This window comes from Cervus canadensis, chromosome 12 (genome assembly GCF_019320065.1).
Source record: "Cervus canadensis isolate Bull #8, Minnesota chromosome 12, ASM1932006v1, whole genome shotgun sequence".
Classification (NCBI taxonomy): Eukaryota; Metazoa; Chordata; class Mammalia; order Artiodactyla; family Cervidae; genus Cervus; species Cervus canadensis.
The window spans coordinates 29,712,872-29,731,540 of NC_057397.1; the positions used below are offsets into that span (position 1 = coordinate 29,712,872).

Here is an 18,669-nt window from a genome sequence, read left to right on the forward strand (position 1 = left end):
CCTGGGTTCGATTCCTGGGTTGGGAAGATCCCCTGGAGAAGGAAATGGCAGCCCACTCCACTATTTTTGCCTGGAAAATCCCATGGACTGAGGAGCCTGGTAGGCTACAGTCCATGGGGTCACAAAGAGTCAGACACGACTGAGTGATTTCACTCACTCACTATAGATACATTGGGCTTACCAGTTGGCACTAGCAGTAAAGAATCTGCCTGCCAGTGCAGGAAACATAAAAGGCATGGGTTTGATCCCTGGGTCAGGAAGATCCCCTGTGGTGGGCATGGCAACCCACTCCAGCATTCTTGCCTGGAGAATCCCATGGACTGGCAGGAAACATAAAAGGCATGGGTTTGATCCCTGGGTCAGAAAGATCCCCTGTGGTGGGCACGGCAACCCACTCCAGGATTCTTGCCTGGAGAATCCCATGGACAGAGGAGCCTGGTGGGCTACAGTCCGTGGGGGTCATAAAGAGTCAGACACAACTGAAGTGACTTATCACACACACATAGGTACATCACTTGTTTGGCCATGGGGTGTCAAAGAATGGGTAGGCTACTTTTTATTTGTATGTAGCTCCATGAATCTCAAAGATTTGGTCTTCAAAGCAAACAAGTCTTATTTAATAATAATTTATTTTCCTGTTTTTGATCAGTCACATGTAACTGCCCATCAAAGCTTTGGTTGTTGTTTAGTTGCTAAGTTGTGTTCAATTCTTAGACTCTGTGGACTGTAGGCCACTAGGCTCCTCTGTCCATGGGTTAATTTGAAGTAATTGTGTAACTTCAGCATTGTATAATTTCAGACAAATCAGATAATCTTTCTGTGAGAGGAAACCTGAATAGCCTAATTGTAAATGAATATATAGTTTCTTTTAGGCTTTTTGAGATAGTGAAAATAGCGTTTTCTTCCTGAATTGGCTGGAGCTTGGGGACATTCAGTGAATAGCTTATGGTTTAGTTTTGAAGATAAATATGATAAATAACAGAGAAAACAAAACAAGCAGTTGTTGCTGAGTGCCAAGTGGAGTAGTGCAGATTCTAAGCATGGCAGCCATTTTATTACATGGAGAAGTTCCTGAGCTGAGCTCTTGTGGTCCTGACAGGTAACTGGGACTGAGGAGAGGTATTCTGAGCTATAGTGGCTCTAATGTGCCATGGCAGAAGCGTTGGCTGTTTATTGTGGGTACCATACAGTGAGAAGACAGTCTGTCAGACAAATGTATACATACGGACAGCAGTTGGAGATTGTAGGTGGAAAAAGTAAGTGAGGGTCAGATACAAGATTCTGAGTTCTTTGCATTTGTACTCTGTACAGAGATGACAGTGAAAATGAGAGGGGTCATTGAAGAGACCTTGAAATGAAGAAAATCAAGGACCTAGTGACTAGTTGTGAGGATTGAGAAGGAAGAAGCATCTAAACGTTTGAGCTAGGACCAGAGTGTTATTATTATAACAAATAGAAAAGTCAGAGAGAAGCGCTTCAGTGAAATGATGCCAGAGATGTCTGAGGCTTTTTCTAAAAATTCCCAATTTCTCTGTGTGTCTCCTAACTGTACAGCACCTTTCCCATGGCCCTTCTCCCTTAATCACTGAACCTGGCAGGATAATGTGGAGTGAGGAAGGGTATTTAAGAGATCATGAGGTCTCCAGGCCTAATCACTTCACTTTACAGATAAGGAAATTGAGGACTTCAGATATTGTGACTTCCCTTCAGGCCACACAGCTAGGCTGGCCTCTTGGCACTGTTTTCAGAAAATCTTCTAGCAAAGGTTTCTGTATATCATTCCTGTTTGTGGCAAAGTGAGTTGTGTGTTTCCCCACCATAATTCAATTAGTCATTGACTTGATTCCTTAAATCGTTTTTTCACCTTCCCAAATCAATTAATAATTAAAATAATTCCTTTCCAGAGATCTGATTTTTTTTTCTCTTTATCCATACACACCATGGCAAACTTCGTAGTGGTACACAATGGGCATTAATGTCAAACTCGGGTCTGCTCTGTTTAAAAGTTGTTTGAGGGGAGCTGTTTGAAGGGAAAGGGAATGATTAACATTAATTTAAATCTGGAATGATGGTTGGATGGCATCCCCGACTCAATAGACGTGAGTTTGAGCAAACTCAGGGAGATGATGAAGGACAGGGAAGCCTGGCCTGCTGCAGTCCATTGGGTCACAAAGAGTTGGAAACGACAGAGTGACTGAACAACAAATCTGGAGTGAGGATTCTTTCTGGGAGTCCTTTCCACAATTTTTAAAACAAGGAGGCTGTGTGATGAAGACCAGTAAAGGAATTGCTTCCTTTTTTTGCCCCTCGAAACCGTTCCCTATGACTTCTCACGCTTGGAACCCAGAATTCGTGTGGCTGTCGGAAGAGAATGAAATTACCCAATGCCCTGAATAGGCGAACTCTTGTTACGTTACGTTGTCTCACCCAGTCCAACACCTTAGCTGGAACCTGGGCAGAGTGCCCTCCCTTCTCTTTCCCAAGCCTCTTTCCCCATCCTACCCCCCAAGGCTGTCTCTCTCCTTTCACCCTTTCCCTCTGCTAGAGTCCCGCCCTTCCTCCCTCGGGGTCGGACAACCCCAGGCCCTCCTGGGCTGCTACCCGCCTACAGCTCCTCTCGGAAGCTCCGCCCCCGGGCGCTGAGAGGGTGGAGCTGAATGAGCAAAAGCTCTCCCCTCCCCCCGACCCCGCGGCTTGGGCGGGGCTAGCGGCCGAGACGGCGCCGTTGATAGGTGGGGGCGTGGCTTGCCGCGAGGGGGCGGGGAACGCGGCGGGGCTGCTGGGGGCGGGAGGCGCGGCGTGGAAGCCTGTGGAGTGTGGCGCAGCTGTGGCCGCGCTTCCCGCTCGCCACGCGCTGGGCGTCTGTCCCCGAAGGTAAGCGTGGGCAGGCGGCCCGGCGCCGCGCCGACCCGGTGGAGGCACCCTTGGGGGGCGCGCCAGAAGCAGGTGTGGTTTGGCCGGACGGGTCCCGGTACCATTTCCGCGAGGAGCAGGAGCTCAGGGCGCGGGCGGGCAGCCCCGTGGCGTGAGCCCCGGGAGGGAGGAAGGGAGGGAGACAGGGTCGGGCTCTAGCTTCGGAGCGCGTGTTAATCGCACTAGCTCCCGGCCACGAAACTCTCCCCTCCACCCACCACACACAAATCTCGAGAGACCTCAGGTACTGCAGAGACTTTATACTTTGTAACGTACATGTCTAGTTCGTGGTTCAGGAACTGTAGGAGAAACTCGGCAGTGAGCTTACCGGGAGCCTTTATTTTGACTTCGTGTTACAAAGTTTGCAAGAAGAGTGTGGCTGGTAATAGGACTGTTATTTCAACAAGGACACGGAGGTTTGCACAGGCAGTGGATTGTAGAGATTAAGCGGGCAGGCTTTGAAGCTGTTTGGAATGTTGGGGTTTGAATCTACTTATTAATTATGAAAACTCCGGCAGTTTGCTTAACTTTTCTATGACTTTGTTTTTGCATGCGTATAGTGAAAATAATAATAGATCCAGCATTATAGGATTTTTTTCCTCAGGATTAAATGAGTTACTACTTAGTAGTGTCTGGCTCATGTTAGTCGCTCAGTCGTGTCCGACTCTTTTGAGGCCCCATGGTCTGTCCATGGGATTCTCCAGGCAAGAATTCTGGAGTGGGTTGCCATTCTCCTCCAGGGGATCTTCCCGACCTAGGGATCAAACCTGGGTCTCCTGCATTGCAGGCATAGTCCATAGTAACATGGGCTGTTTTGTTTATTATGCAGTCAGATGGGCTTTCATTTTCAAAACAGTAGAAAGAAAAACCTTCCTGCAGAACCATTGCTTGGAGGTTGCTTTGGAACAGTTTTCAAAGACTGAATCCCACTGAAAAAGGTCTCATTACTATGCTGTCCTGCTAGAGATGTGATCATCTCCTTTCTTCCAAATCAAAACCATTCTCAAATGATACGGAAACCTGAGCATCTTGAGGGTTGTTCTCAAAGAGGCATGAAGAAAGGCAGCACTTTTTCAGTGAGTGTTGCCTCATTTCAAGCACTAAACTCTGGTGCTCAAAAGAAGTTCATCTCGCTTTATACAGAACTTATAAGTTGTACTCTTTTGTATGGGTACTTATTTGTAATATTATTGCAAAATGAGGTGAACCAGAGTACATTAACTAACCTTCTAAGAATCCTAACTTGCCAGCTTGAAACTCAGTATTGAAAGGAATCTGAAAAACCAGATGGGCTGCCCTTCATAGATGAGGATCAGACCCAAGATCCAAAACCAGTAAGTGACAGGGCTTAGACTATAATTCAGCTCTGCTGAGAAGCAGATTATAAAATCAAAGGATGGTATCACTTCTGGTGTTGATGATAGTACTATTTTTATTTTTGACAGTTTTATGGTGCTGTGAATGATTTTTCTCTCAGCATCATCCTGCTTCATAGCTTAATTGCATGATTCATAATCATTCTTTAGCACCTTTGATTTAAATCACAAGTCTCAGAGTTGCCACATCAATGATTGCTTTGAGAACAAGATGATTGTCTTCAGCTTTGTACAAACATGTTCTAACAGCGCTTTGGTTTTGTTATTCTATACAGCCCTTTTCTCTCATGTAAGGAATGTAAACAGCCAGTGTAAACACATTGACCTTCTAGGCAATTTATTATCGTGTTATTGATGAAGTTTCTTTGGTTGGGTAAGATAGTTACCAAATGCTAACCCAAGGAAATTAGACTTGAGTCCCAGTCATGAAACAGATAAGTTGCAATTGCCACTAACTTCAAAAACATCTTGAAGTGAAATTATTTGGAGGTACTGGTCTGTTACTTGCTGATTCTTCCCTGGCTCCTTGTCGAGTCCACTCCCTCACCTGTAGGTATTTGTTCAGATGTTGCTGTATCAGTCAGACCCTCCTGTTTAAAATCCCATTCAGCCCTACTCTTCCTGTAGTATACATTTGCCTGTCTGTTTACTTGTCTCTTATCTGTTGTCTGTCAGGAGGCGGTAAGTTCCATGAGGGCAGGGGTACTTGCCAACTGTGTCCACTGATATTCCCGAAGTGCCTGGAAACAGTGCCTGGCACCAGGGAAGGTCACATGCAGACATTTCCAGCAAGGACTGGTAATTAGTTAAGCCAGTTCACCGTTCATTTTGCCATGTTCCCCTCCCCCCATTTCTAGTTATTTGTCCTGTTGTGTTAGTAGCTCAGTCGTGTCTAGCTCTTTGCGACCCCTTGGACTGTAGTCCATCAGGCTCCTCTGTCCATGGAATTCTCCAGGCAAGAATACTGGAGTGGGTTACCATTTCCTTCTTCAGGGGATCTTCCTGACCCAGGGGTCAAACCCGGGTCTCCTGCGTTGCAGGCAGATTCTGAGCTACCAGGGAAGCAAAACCTGGAGGCAGTGTTGATTCCTCCTTCTCCCTGGCACTCCATGTGCAGGTAGTAGCTACTGACTTAGTTCTCTTGTCAGTTTCTCGCAATCCTGCCTTTCCTACTGCTGCCATGTTCCAGTGTCTTCAAGCCCTCCTGCATTCCACTTCATCCTCTACACCTGCGGCTCTGCTGGCTCCCTTCTCCTTGGCCTTCGCATCCTCACCTGCAGGATGAAATCCAGAGCGAGAACGCTGGCGCTGAGTTCTCTGTGACACGATCTCAAATCCACTTTTCTAGCCTGTGTCTCCCACATAGAAGAAAGGTGATTTCCAGCCTGTACTTGTAAATGTGAAAGTAAAATAAGGTTTCGATGGTGATTCCCTGTAGAATTCCAGGGTTGCCTCACAACAGTTTCTCTTTCTTTTTTTTATTAATAAGTACGTCTTTTCCTCCAAGTGGGCAGGAATTCTGACAGATGGGAATATATGACTGTTACCTGTTTGTCCCGAGGACTTTTGCTGCTGTTTCTAAGTGCCCAGCCTTCAAAACCTCTCACATGTTAGCGCTACTGCAGATACCTGTATAAGTTTAGTTGGAAATGGTATTTCCTGCCTCTGAAGTCTAGTGACTTTTCGTGACTTTTAAAGAACTTACCACACTCTGTAGTTCTCTGGACATTTGTCTTTTCTTTCTTGGTACGTACAAGCTCCTGGAGGACGGGAAGCATGCACACACGAATTCCAGTTACTTTTTTGAGGAAAACAAGCTACGCACCCACTTAGCTGTTTTTTAAATAAAATAAAGTTCACCTTAATAGGTCTTTAAATCATGAAATATTGAGCCTCAGTCATCATTTCTACAAGGTGGACACTCTAGGAAGAAGGCAAGGGAAGCTCAGTTCTAGAAAGATTCTTTTTTTTTTTTTAGAAAGATTCTTAATGAAGTTACTGAGGTCTGGGTTTTTGGAAGAGAGAGCAATAGACCCAACACCCATGTAGGCAGCCAGGCCCAAGTTTAAAAAAAAAAAATACACAGACTCACTCAGAAAAGCATTAGAACAAGATAGATTTCGTGGAGCCATCTGGAGCTTTGGATGTTCTTGTGAGGAATTATTCCTAAGCTGTATTTTGTATTTGCATCTCTTGACATGAATAATACTTTCTTCCTTTGTTTTCTGAGCTGGAATGCTGAACATTCTCTTCTTACCTGCTGAGAGCAGTTTACCTTCTTTTCCTTCATTGTTTCATGAAATGTTTGTGCTTCTTTTGTTGCTTATTTTCTGGATATATAGAGAGGATATATGCCAGAAGCTTTTAAATTCCTCAGAGAAAGGTGATAGATATAAGGTACTTGAATTTGTCTGTTGTTGAAGCTTCTGGTTTTATTAAATCTTCTCTCAGCATTTGGTCTCATACATTTTGCTTCATTTCATTATAAACATGCCCTTGCACATATTCTAGCTGTGTGAGTGCTTTTATTTTACTTGTGATTTTTTTTTTCCCCTAATAGGTTAAAACTTGTTTACGGAACTTGTGTAGACATTTCTGCAGTTTAATTTTCTTACCTTCTCTCTTGCCTCCCAAACCTCAACTGGAGTTTTTCCATTCTAGGGTACTTATTAGCCTAATTTATTTTCTTACAAGTATCTTCTAAATTTATTTTACCATTGCTGGGATGAATCTAGTTTCTATTGACAGGAAAGAATTGGTAGGGAAAAAAATACACATATGTTAAGTCCTAATTTTTGTGGATTTTTAAAACAATTATTCTTGGAGTATAGTTGATTTGCACTGTTTTGTTAGTTTCAGGTGTGAGTCAGTTTTACATATACATATATCCACTTTTTTTAGCTTCTTTTCTCATACAGGTCCTTACAGAATGAGTTTCCTGTGTGATACAGTAGGTCATTATTAGTTATCCATTTTATATATAGTAGCGTGTATATGTCATTCCCAATCTCCCAGTTTATCCCCCTTCCCTTCCATAGGTTTGTTTTCTACAATCATAGGTTTGTAAGTTTCTTTTCTACATCTGTGACTCTTTCTGTTTTGTAAAGAAATTCATTTCTACCATTCTTATAGATTCTACATACAAGTGATATCATACAATATTTGTCTTTCTGTGTCTCTCTACTCTCAGCATGACAATCTCTAGGTCTGTCCATATTGCTGCAAATGGCATTATTTCATTCTTCCTTATGGCTGCGTAATACTCCATTGTATATTTGCACTACATCTTTATTCACTCCTTTCTTGGAATTTAGGTTTCTTTCTTGTCTTAGCTATTGTAAATAGTGTTGCAGTGAACATTGGAGTGCATTTATCTTTTTTGAATTATGGTTTTCTCCGGATATATGCCCAGGAGTGGGATTGTTGATCATATGATAGTTCTATATTTAGTTTTTTAAGAAACATCCATACTGTTCTCCATAAGGTACCAATTTACATCTCCACTAACAGTGTAGGAGGGTTCCCTTTTCTCCACACCTTCTCCAGCATTTATTTTTTGTCGATTTTTTGATGATGGCCATTCTGACCAGTGTGAGGTGATACCTAACTGTAGCTTTGATTTGCATTTCTCTAATAATTAGTGATATTGAGGATCTTTTCATGTGTTTATTAGCCATCTGTGTGTCTTCTTTGGAGAGATGTCTGTTTAGATCTTCCGCCCATTTTTTTATTAGGTTAAGACCTAATTTTTGAAATGTTAAAACTTTAAGGTAAAAATCTGCATCTTTACTAGCAACAGCTAATGTCAGATCAGGATTTAAAGCAAACATACTACAATTTAAATTGAAAGTGTACTATAATTTAAATTTGTAATTGATTGTAAATTTTGTCTTTGGGAAATTTCTTCTAATGTGCTAACCAGTGAAGTTTTACTGTCAGAAAAAGAACCTTGAAAGCAAATATTTGCTTTGAAGTAAAGTATCCTTTATCACACTGTATAATCATCTGTGTTTACCCTGAGTTTTCTTTGTTTATAAAACACCTTAGTTAAGGGTGTTATCAGATAGAATCATTCATGCAAATATTGAAAGTTGTAGCATAGACTAATTATATATCTGTGGCACTTGGTAAGCACTGTGTAACTCTCTGTTAAATTAAGTAAATCTATATATTTAAGGAAAATTTTATTAAGATACTGTAGTAGATTAGTATGTATGGTAATAGAATTGATCTAGTGAAAGAGAAATGGGTGATTCTGGAGACTGATGAAGGGATAATGAGGCAGTGGCTGCTTTGAAGATCTTACTTACATTCTTTGGCAAATTGAAATTCCTAAGTGTTTCTTTCCACCCGTTTGTTGAAAGAATAAACAAGCTAATGCATATTGGGGCTTACTGAGTGTATGGTGGTAAAGAAGTCACAATTTTTGTGCTATAGTCGGGGCTTCTCAATAAACAAGTCACATGCTATCTTAGATGTAAATGCTAAAATGGAAAGCCCAGGATGATGACAGAAGATTGATTTGGGGAAGGAGCACTTTAGTTAGGGTGATCGTGAAGGCTTGTAGGAGAAAGTGACCTTTGAACAAAGGCCTCAATGTGAGGGGCTGAAGAGAAAGCCTTCCATCCAGGCAGAGGGGACCCAGGGACCAGAGACCGGGGTTAGGAACATGCTCAGTGAGTGTGACCCTGGGGAGAAGTTGTCCTGATTGGAGTCTAGTGATTGCAGGGGTAAGGGCCCTGGTGCAAGGCAGCTGGAGAGGTGGGAAGTGGTTAGGTCACATGGGTGCTTGTAGGCTGTTGACAGTAATTCAGAGTTTGGATTTTATTCTAAGGGCAGGTGGAAGCAATGGAAAGAGTTTAAGCAAAGGAGTGGAATTATCAGGTTTACAATGATTTAAAAAATTGCTCTGGCTACTGTCAGAAGAAGGGATTGAAATGAGTTTAGAAAAGAACAGAGATACAAAGCTGGAGGTGCTCCCAGGACACTCTGAGATGTGATGGTTACTGTTGTCTTTGTGGGGGTTTTTTTGGTTGGTTTTTGTTTTCCTGTGTGGTGGTTTTTTTTTTTTTTTTTGTAGTTTCGGTGCTTCCTCAATCTGAATTCTCCCAACCTTCCCAGTCAGAAGCAGCTTTATCCTAGGCTTCCTAGGGCCTGCGGTGTTTTATTACCACTGCTGGTTTTGTGTCAGTTGCCCCTGCACTTTTCTCTTGCCTCATGTAGGCACCCATCTACCTATTTCCCTGCCAGTGATCACAGTCCCCCAGAGAATCATCTCTGGAAGTGTTCTGGATGGGAATGTGCTCCCTCTCCCCTCCCCCCGACAGTGGAAAAGCGTGGGAAGCTGAGAATAGGGCAGGTTCTCGTTGATGGGGACCCCAAGATAGTGGCTTGGGGAGGCTGATGAGGGTAGAGCAGAGCATTGCTGCTGCAGTTCACATCCTTGCACTGTCAGTTCTGGAACCAGTGAAGGGACATGTTAGTTGGCATGAGTTTAAGGCCTTCCTCTTTCTCCTAGCAGTTTTGATTTTAATATTGGAGAACAACGGACTGTCAGCAGTCACTTCTGCCTACTCACTCAGTCCCTTCCTTAAGTGTCTTTAATAAAATGCAGCCAGTTTCAGAAAACCAACAAATTCATGTAACTTTTGTCCAGATTCTGGAACACTCCTATCAAATTGCTGGGTGCAGACTATTCTGTATTGTGTCCCCACATTGGATACTGTGCACAAACTTTATTTCTGATTTTTGTATCACTGTTCTTTATCCAGAATCAGGATAAAAGGTGTCTCAAATAAGAGTTGGAGTAAACCTAGGGAAAACTAGGACTGTTTTGTAATTACAGAATGAGAGTGAAATCAAAGAGGAGGGTGGGGTGGGAATTAGAGTAAAGCAGGAAAACAGGAAAAGTTGTAACTGATTCATCCTGTGTGAGGCTGGGGAGGTTACTATGTATCTTTCATTGGCAGATCCTGTTAGATTTTTCAGTTCTTCTGCAATGAACTTAATTTATAGACTTGACAAAGAGGTGCTTTGTTTCTGTTGAAACATTTCCAGTGTATTTGGAGCTGGTAGCTGTGAGGGGGAAGTAAACAGATTTAGATTATATACTGTTAGGTAAACTTTCAATGAAGTAACCACTTGGCTTGGAGTAAGAATGTCCTAGGAAGGTGCTTTTAATATAGTTTAAAAGCACATCTATCCACTTGACCTATAGCCTTCTCGGGAGTAATTCGTGCCTTCATCCCCCAATTATTTTTCTTGAATTCTCTAGGTAAATCTCCCTTCCCCAGAGCAATTTTCATACCAGTCCCCAAGCCATGCCGGGGGTCTGCATGAATTTTCTCTTTTCTCTTCCTCCACTGTCACTGTCAGTTCCCTCCTTTGGATCCTTGTTTCCAAACACACAGTGTCCAGTCGTGTCCCTGCAGATGAAGAAAACCTGTAGGTCCTCCAGGCCTGCTCCTCCTGCTTGGAACAGGATCATTATTAAGTTCGCTTTGTGCTTTGGTATGAGTCACTGACCCTTCTCTGCCGTGTTGAATTGAGTGGATGCTGATAGTTATGAAGGCACCTACCTTGTAATTTTGGGTAGCGCCCACTAGTCAGTACCAAACAGTCTCTGTGATTGTGGAAGAAATGAGTTAAGAAGGTCTCTGCTTTTATTGTAGAGGGAAAAGCGGAAGAATCTTTTGACTTTCTTATGAGCTGATTTTTTTGGTGGGTTTTTTTTTTGTTTTTTTTTTTGCTGTCTGAAACAAAGATGGACACCATCCAGGCCAATAATTGCATACAGTGGACAAAAAGGTGAACATGGTAATGAAGGGGGAAAATAAGTCTTAATTAGTATCTGTCTATTTTAATCAATATTTATCTAACATTTTTAATATAACCTGAATTTGGAGTTTTCTATCATGAAATTTTATCTTTTTTCATATTTCTGCTTTTCATAGGCCCCAATTTTTTTTTAATTTTTATTTATTTTTCTAACACCAAAAACATTTTGTATTGGGGATTTAGCCGATTAACAATGTTGTGATAGTTGCACGTGGACAGGGAAGGGACTAAGTCATACATATACAGGTATCCATTCTCCCCCAAATCCCCCTCCCATCCAGGCTGTCACATAACATTGAGCAGAGTTCCATGTGCTATACGGTGGGTCTTTGTTGATTATGCATTTTAATTATAGCAGTGTGTATAGGACCATCCCAGACTCCCTACCTATCCCTTCCCCCTTCAACCATAAGTTCAAGTCTCACAGGGTCATTATTTTAAAAAATTGAATTTATTAATGCTCAAAAAAAATCCTGTGATAAGATCTATTTTGGTATTTTCTTTATTTCACAATTTAGCCCTTGATTGTCCTAGTGATGGGACCACCCCCACTCACAACCCAGTCTGTACCAGGTTTTTGATTCGATGTTGAGGGTGATGGTCTCCGCAGCACTCCGTGTTGCCTTCTGGTGGCAGAGTTGAAAGCTGCTTTTCCTGTGTGCGGCTCTCTTTCTGTAACCCCGTGGCTAATGGGCACTTGGTGCTCCATTCCTTTGGCTCCAAAGGTGATTTAGAAGGGATGTGTGCAGCAGAACTGTAGGAAATTGAGAGGCAGCGTGTGCACACTGGGCTCTTGGTCAGAGCTGTGTTCACATCACAGTGCTGCCACCCAGAGCTCTGTGAGGATGTAGACCTGGTAGCCTCAGTTTCTTCATCTGTAAAACAGGAATAATGACCCTTGACTTTTTGGGTTGCTGTGAGAAGTAAGTTATGGGTTGGATGTGAACACTTGAAATAGTGTCTGGTGTTAGCACTCAATAAACGTTATTTTCTCAACCTTAACAGTATTGACATTGTGGGCCAGGTAATTTTTTTTTCCTGGTCATGCTGCCCAGCATGTGAGATCTTAGTTCCCTGACCAGGGATCGAACCTGCATCCCCTGCTTTGGAAGTGCAGAGTCTTAACCACTGGATCGCCAGGGACATCCCCTTTATTTATTATTGTTAGTTATTTGTTAATTTTGTTGGGGAGGGGTACCAGGTAACTTTCTGTTGTAGGGGCATTGCAGGATGCATGGCATCATCCTTGGCCTGTAGCCAGTAGCAGCCCCCCAAACTATGACAACCAAACATGTCTCCATTCGTTGTCAGGTGTCCCCTGTTGAGAACCACCGTACACAGAATATTTACTAGCTGTGACATTATCTTGGCAAAGCATTCTCACTCCTAAGATCCTCTGAAAGTTTTGTTCTCATCTGACCCACTTCGTTTTGTTATGTGGAATGTGTCTGAGTTCATTCATGCTATCAGGGCTTCCCAGATGGCTCCATGGCACAAGAATCCGCCTGCCAATGCAGGAGACACAGGAGACACGCGTTTGATCCCTGGGTCAGGAAGTTCCCCTGGAGAAGGGAATGGCTACCCACTCCAGTATTCTTGCCTGGAAAATCCCATGGACAGAGGAGCCTAACAGACTGCAGTCTGTAGGATCCCAGAGTGGAAATTGACTGAGCAACTTCACACACGTATCTGAACTAAGTCTCCTTAGAACCATGTGACCTCCCTTAGGCAAGCCAGCTGCCCCTGGGAACCAGTCTGTAGGATGGTCTTGTGACTCTCCAGCAGAACGAAGGCAGACTCTTTTCCTGTTCCTCTTTGAGAGGCCCTCCATACCTCTGAACCTGCTCTAAAGTTCCAACTTTGATTCTCATGTGAACACATAGCTCTTCATTCTTTTCTTTCTTATTGTGGGATTCCTTTTTTTAATTAAACTTTTAATTTTAGAATAGTTGGTTTTTAACTTACAGAATTGTAACAAAGATAGTAGTACAGAAGTTCCCATGTACCCAACATCCAGTTTTCCCTATTAATATTATTATTACTTGGCTGCACCACGCAGCAGGATCTTAGCTCCCAGATCAGGGATCAAACCCATTCCTCTGGCAGTGGAAGCACAGAGTTTTAACCACTGGACTTCCAGGAACATGCCCAGAGTGAGATTCTTATATCAGTCCTCTTCTCACTCCGTTTTATTGAGCTGCCTGGCCATTAGATTTTTAATTGCTTCAGAATTTTAATTGCTTCAGTTTTACCGAATAAATACACCTTAAGTATACAGTCATAGCAAGATTGCTTTTTCAAATTTTACTTCTGACCATTTAAAAACACATCCATGAACCTTCTTCACTGCTTCCCGGAGGGCTGTTTAGAGCATACATGTCTTGTCGAGGTAGTGTGATCTAAAGATTAATGGTCCTAAAGTCAGACCACAGCTGGCTGTAATCCTGACTCCACCACCTTAGGAGGTTACTTCATCTTTTTATGCTTCGGTTTCTCTGAGGTTTCCTCTCAGTGGAGCTGTTGTGAGGAGCAATCAGATTAACACATGTAAAGCACAGTCTGGGTTATAATCTTGCTTAGACACTAAATATTAAATATTGTTAGGTTTCAGGTTTGACTCAGCTTAAGGAGAGCCAGTGTGGTATAGCAAATGAATACATACAGATTTGGGGAGTCACAGATTTGAGTTGGAATCCTAGCTCTGTCACCTGTTTGCTGGATACTAGCGTGGACTTAGCAGCAGCAGCAGCAGCGTGGACAGATGATTTGATCTTTGTACGATTTCTTCACAGCAGTAATTCCATGATTCTAACTCCCTTTTCCAGAGAAAATTGAGGCATACAAATGCAATGTCTTTCAAACATCTGTTCCCATACCTGCCTGGCTTTATAATTTGAAAAATAAATTTATTTATTTGGCTGCACAGGGATCTTTAGTTGCAGCATGGGAACTCTTGGTTGTGACACATGGGACCTGGTTCCCTTACCAGGGATCAAACCTGGGCCCCCTCCATTGGGAGCTCAGAGTCTTAGCCACTGGACCACCGGGGAAATCCCTGCCTGGCTTTATCTTTAAGAAGACTGAGGATCCATGACCATCTGCGTGCATGTCCCGTTTGTGTGTTCTCAGAGTGTACTATGCATACATCTAAAATCATACTTAACCAACTATCATAAATTCTGTGTTGCTTATCATTCTATCCCATCAGTCAAGTTCCTTGCAGGTAGAGTTTTCTCTTTGTGTTGCTTACTGCACAATGAAAGCTTAATGAGTATTTGTTGAATGAGGAAATAAAAACTCATTTGAAGCAAATTGTAATGCATTTGATCCAGTTTACCGACTGTCTGACTGAACAGTGCTAGGTTTTTGACACTCATCGCAAATCCTTAAAACAACCTTGTGAAGTAGGCATTGCTAGCTTCATCTACTAGATTAGGAAATTGGAACTCCGATCATTTAAACTTGTGTAAGGACTCAAGGTAGAAAATTGTGCATTTGATCCCCACAAGATCTGTGGTCATAGAAGAAAGGATCTCTCGACAGGAGCTTCGGCCTTAAGAGAGAGAGGAACATGGCAGCTGCTGTGCCACAGCCTGCCCAGGAGGGAGCAGGGCGAGGAGATGCGTGTCCTGATCCCCTTCTTTCCACCCCATGTCCCGCCAGTGCCTCTCTGGATTAAATCAGCCGGCAGCCAGAGGCCCGGGGAATCTGTGCGGTGCGGGCTGTGGCCATCACTGTCCTGGGTTATGGAGTGTGGTGTGATCAGGGTGGAGTCTGAGAAGAAAAACAGAGAACGTCAGTGCAGTCTTCCTCTTTCTGTCCCTTGGCATTCGCTCACACTTGCTGCATAAAGCTTCTGTTCCTAACTCAGGAAACTCAGGGTCCTGTAGTCACTTCAGCCAGTTCATTCATGCTCCCACGTGGAGTCACTGCTAGTGTTCTTCATGTAAGGTGATAGAAAAAAACGAAAATAAAATGTAGCCGCTGTAGTCTCTGCATCAGTAGCTAGTCCTCTGGCTCAAATTGCTCATCATTCCTTTTTTTCTTGTGGTACTTACTTTCTGTTCCCCTTACCCTCTGCCTGGTCAGTTGTTGTTTACTGGATGTCAAGGGTTGTGCTCGTTTTCTCCAGCAAAAATCCCATTGGTATCACCGTTTGGTTAAATTTAGAGTCAACCACAGTCATGCCCTAAGATCTTTGGTCCAGGTAAACAGACCCGTAAATGTGAATGTAGTAGGAATCAACACCCCTGTATCTCTCAGGTTTTTGACAGTGGCACTGGTTTCTGAGCTTCTCTAGGGATGTGGTGTAGTGTTCGATTTGCTTTCTTAATGGGGAGATGGGGGAGAGGTCCAAGGATTCCTTCACCTTTTTTTCCGTAATGGATTTTATGACACACAACAGGGAGCCAGTGTGGGGATCTGGCCAGTGACTAAGAGTGTCTATTTCCACTAAAATTCTAGGACTAGGAAAATAACCACAGGACAGGCCAGTGCTCCCATTGGACCCACCATGCAATAGATACCAGGGTTGACTTTATCTCTCACCTGCTTTCTGGAGTGAGATGGGTGCTGTAATTGGTGGGCCATGTTTTAGGTCTCCTGGGACTAGAGTCACTTCAGAGCTCGTGTCTGGTAACCTTTGGAAATACCTCGCTCTTCTCTTTCCCAGTGACCAGTCACCCTTGCGAATGGCTGCAGGTACTTCTTAGGTAAGGTCTGGGGAAAGTGTGATGGGGTGCACGTGTGGGTGTGTCTAGGGCCACAGTCATCTTATGTTTAGATTACTGTGAATGTACTCCTATGTGTGCTCCTCAGACTCCTGGTAAAGTTGTTGAGATTCTGTACATTTTTTGGTGTAAAGTTAATCTCCTCTCAGGGTAGGCTTTGAACTTCTTTCTGGGCTCTTTTGGCATCTAATTCCCATTAGGAGGCAGTGAGGGAAGGTGGGGTAAAGAGAAATTGTGAAACAATTTGAAAGGGCTTATGGGAGGGGAGTTAGGAGGCCACGTCTCCTCAGAGGGCAAGTCGCTACTTTCAGCTGAGGTGTTTGGCTAAGTGTGGAGTTAAACACCCTTGTTGTTGTTCAGTTGCTCAGTCGTGTCTGACTCTTTGCGACCCCACGGACTGCAGCACGCCAGATTTCCTGTCCTTTACCATCTCCCGGAGCTTGCTCAAGCTCATGTCCATCGAGTTGGTGATGCCATCCAACCGTCTTGTCCTCTGTTGCCCCCTTCACCTCCTGCCTTCAGTCTTTCCCAGCATCAGGGTCTTTTCCAATGAATCGGCTCTTTGCATCAGGTGGCCAAAGTATTGGAGTTTCAGCATCAGTCCTTCCAATGAATATTCAGGGTTGATTTCCTTTAGGATTGACTTGTTTGATCTCCTTGCTGTCCAAGGGGCTCTCAGCAGACTTCTCCAACACCACTATTCAAAAGCATCAATTCTCTGGCACTCACCTTTCTTTATGGTCCAACTCTCACATCCATACATGACTACTGGAAAAACCGTAGCTTTGACTATACGGACCTTTGTTGGCAAAGTAATGTCTCTGCTTTTTAATATGCTGTCTAGGTTTGTCATTGCTTTTCTTCCAAGGAGCAGGCCTCATCTTTATCTGCCCAAGTGCCTGCATCTGTGATTTAGGGACATTCACCTTTCCAGCTCTTGCCCTCATGTTAGTGTAAGAGATTTTATAGCATTGAATGTTTAATTGGTTCTGCAACCCTTGTCATCAAACCATGCCTCGATTTTTAGTTGTATCAGATTAGCAGCTGTTAGGGGAAAAGGACTCATTTAAAACAGCCGTAGATTTTCCACTCATCTATTTGGGAATTCACAGCTTTCAATTGGTCATTTGTTTTGTGCATATTCTCAGGGACAGTCAGAAGCAGCTGCAATCCAGGTCACTATCTTTGAAATCAACATTTTCATCATATACTTGATGTTATGGCACCTTGCTCACCACCTGTACTTCATCCTGAGACAGGAAGTTTGAATGGTCTTGGTATCACTATGTGCCAGATTGTCAGTTTCCCCTCCCCTCCCTCCATAGTAAGGTTATCAGGATATTGATCAAACATGCCTTTCATTTTTGAGGGTTAGTTTTCTGGGGTCATTCTTGGTGCAGTTATTGGAGTAGATGGGACTCGAACAAAGAGACTGTTGACTAAGCTGGTGGGGGCAGAGGTGAGAGAAGCAACAGGACATGGGGAAGCACCCCTTCTCACAGTGTTTGGAAGCCGTTGCTGCTCCCAGGCCTTCAGCTGTAGCTTGGGAGAGGGGTCACCTGGTGGGAGCCAGACAACCTTGTTTTAAGTCACTTACCCTCTCTGTGTCTCAGTTGCCTCATTTGTAAAATGGGAGTAAATAATTGGTAACTAGACAGGTTCCCAGTCGGAAGCAAACTTCACCAGTTCCTCTTGATGCTAGGAACTTAAAAACCACCCTTTGAAAACCCTGCAGTATGGTACTGGCACAAAGACAGAAATATAGATCAATGGAACAGAATAGAAAGCCCAGAGATAAATCCACGAACCTATGGACACCTTATCTTTGACAAAGGAGGCAAGGATATACAATGGAAAAAAGACAACCTCTTTAACAAGTGGTGCTGGGAAAACTGGTCAACCACTTGTAAAAGAATGAAACTAGAACACTTTCTAACACCATACACAAAAATAAACTCAAAATGGATTAAAGATCTAAATGTAAGACCAGAAACTATAAAACTCCTAGAGGAGAACATAGGCAAAACACTCTCCGACATAAATCACAGCAAGATCCTCTATGACCCACCTCCCAGAATATTGGAAATAAAAGCAAAACTAAACAAATGGGACCTAATGAAACTTAAAAGCTTTTGCACTACAAAGGAAACTATAAGTAAGGTGAAAAGACAGCCCTCAGATTGGGAGAAAATAATAGCAAATGAAGCAACAGACAAAGGATTAATCTCAAAAATATATACAAGCAACTCCTGCAGCTCAATTCCAGAAAAATAAATGACCCAATCAAGAAATGGGCCAAAGAACTAAACAGACATTTCTCCAAAGAAGACATACAGATGGCTAACAAACACATGAAAAGATGCTCAACATCACTCATTATCAGAGAAATGCAAATCAAAACCACAATGAGGTACCATTACACGCCAGTCAGGATGGCTGCTATCCAAAAGTCTACAAGCAATAAATGCTGGAGAGGGTGTGGAGAAAAGGGAACCCTCTTACACTGTTGGTGGGAATGCAAACTAGTACAGCCGCTATGGAAAACAGTGTGGAGATTTCTTAAAAAACTGGAAATAGAACTGCCATATGACCCAGCAATCCCCACTTCTGGGCATACACACTGAGGAAACCAGATCTGAAAGAGACACGTGCACCCCAATGTTCATCGCAGCACTGTTTATAATAGCCAGGACATGGAAGCAACCTAGATGCCCATCAGCAGATGAATGGATAAGGAAGCTGTGGTACATATACACCATGGAATATTACTCAGCCATTAAAAAGAATTCATTTGAATCAGTCCTAATGAGATG

At 43.1% G+C, this 18,669-nt stretch overlaps 1 protein-coding gene across 3 annotated transcripts in view; it reads left to right on the top strand.

Moving 5' to 3' along the window:
- LOC122450994 (serine/threonine-protein kinase Sgk3) overlaps positions 1-18,669 on the top strand; it is a 110,555-nt gene that overhangs the window by 45,942 nt on the left and 45,944 nt on the right. The window contains exon 1 of one of the 3 annotated variants that reach the window (XM_043483415.1): positions 2,767-2,874. The exons of the other annotated variants lie outside the window; for them this stretch is intronic. The gene's annotated coding sequence lies outside the window, so the exon portion shown is untranslated. Of the gene's footprint in view, positions 1-2,766; positions 2,875-18,669 lie in introns of those variants that run through there. 3 annotated transcript variants of the gene reach the window in all.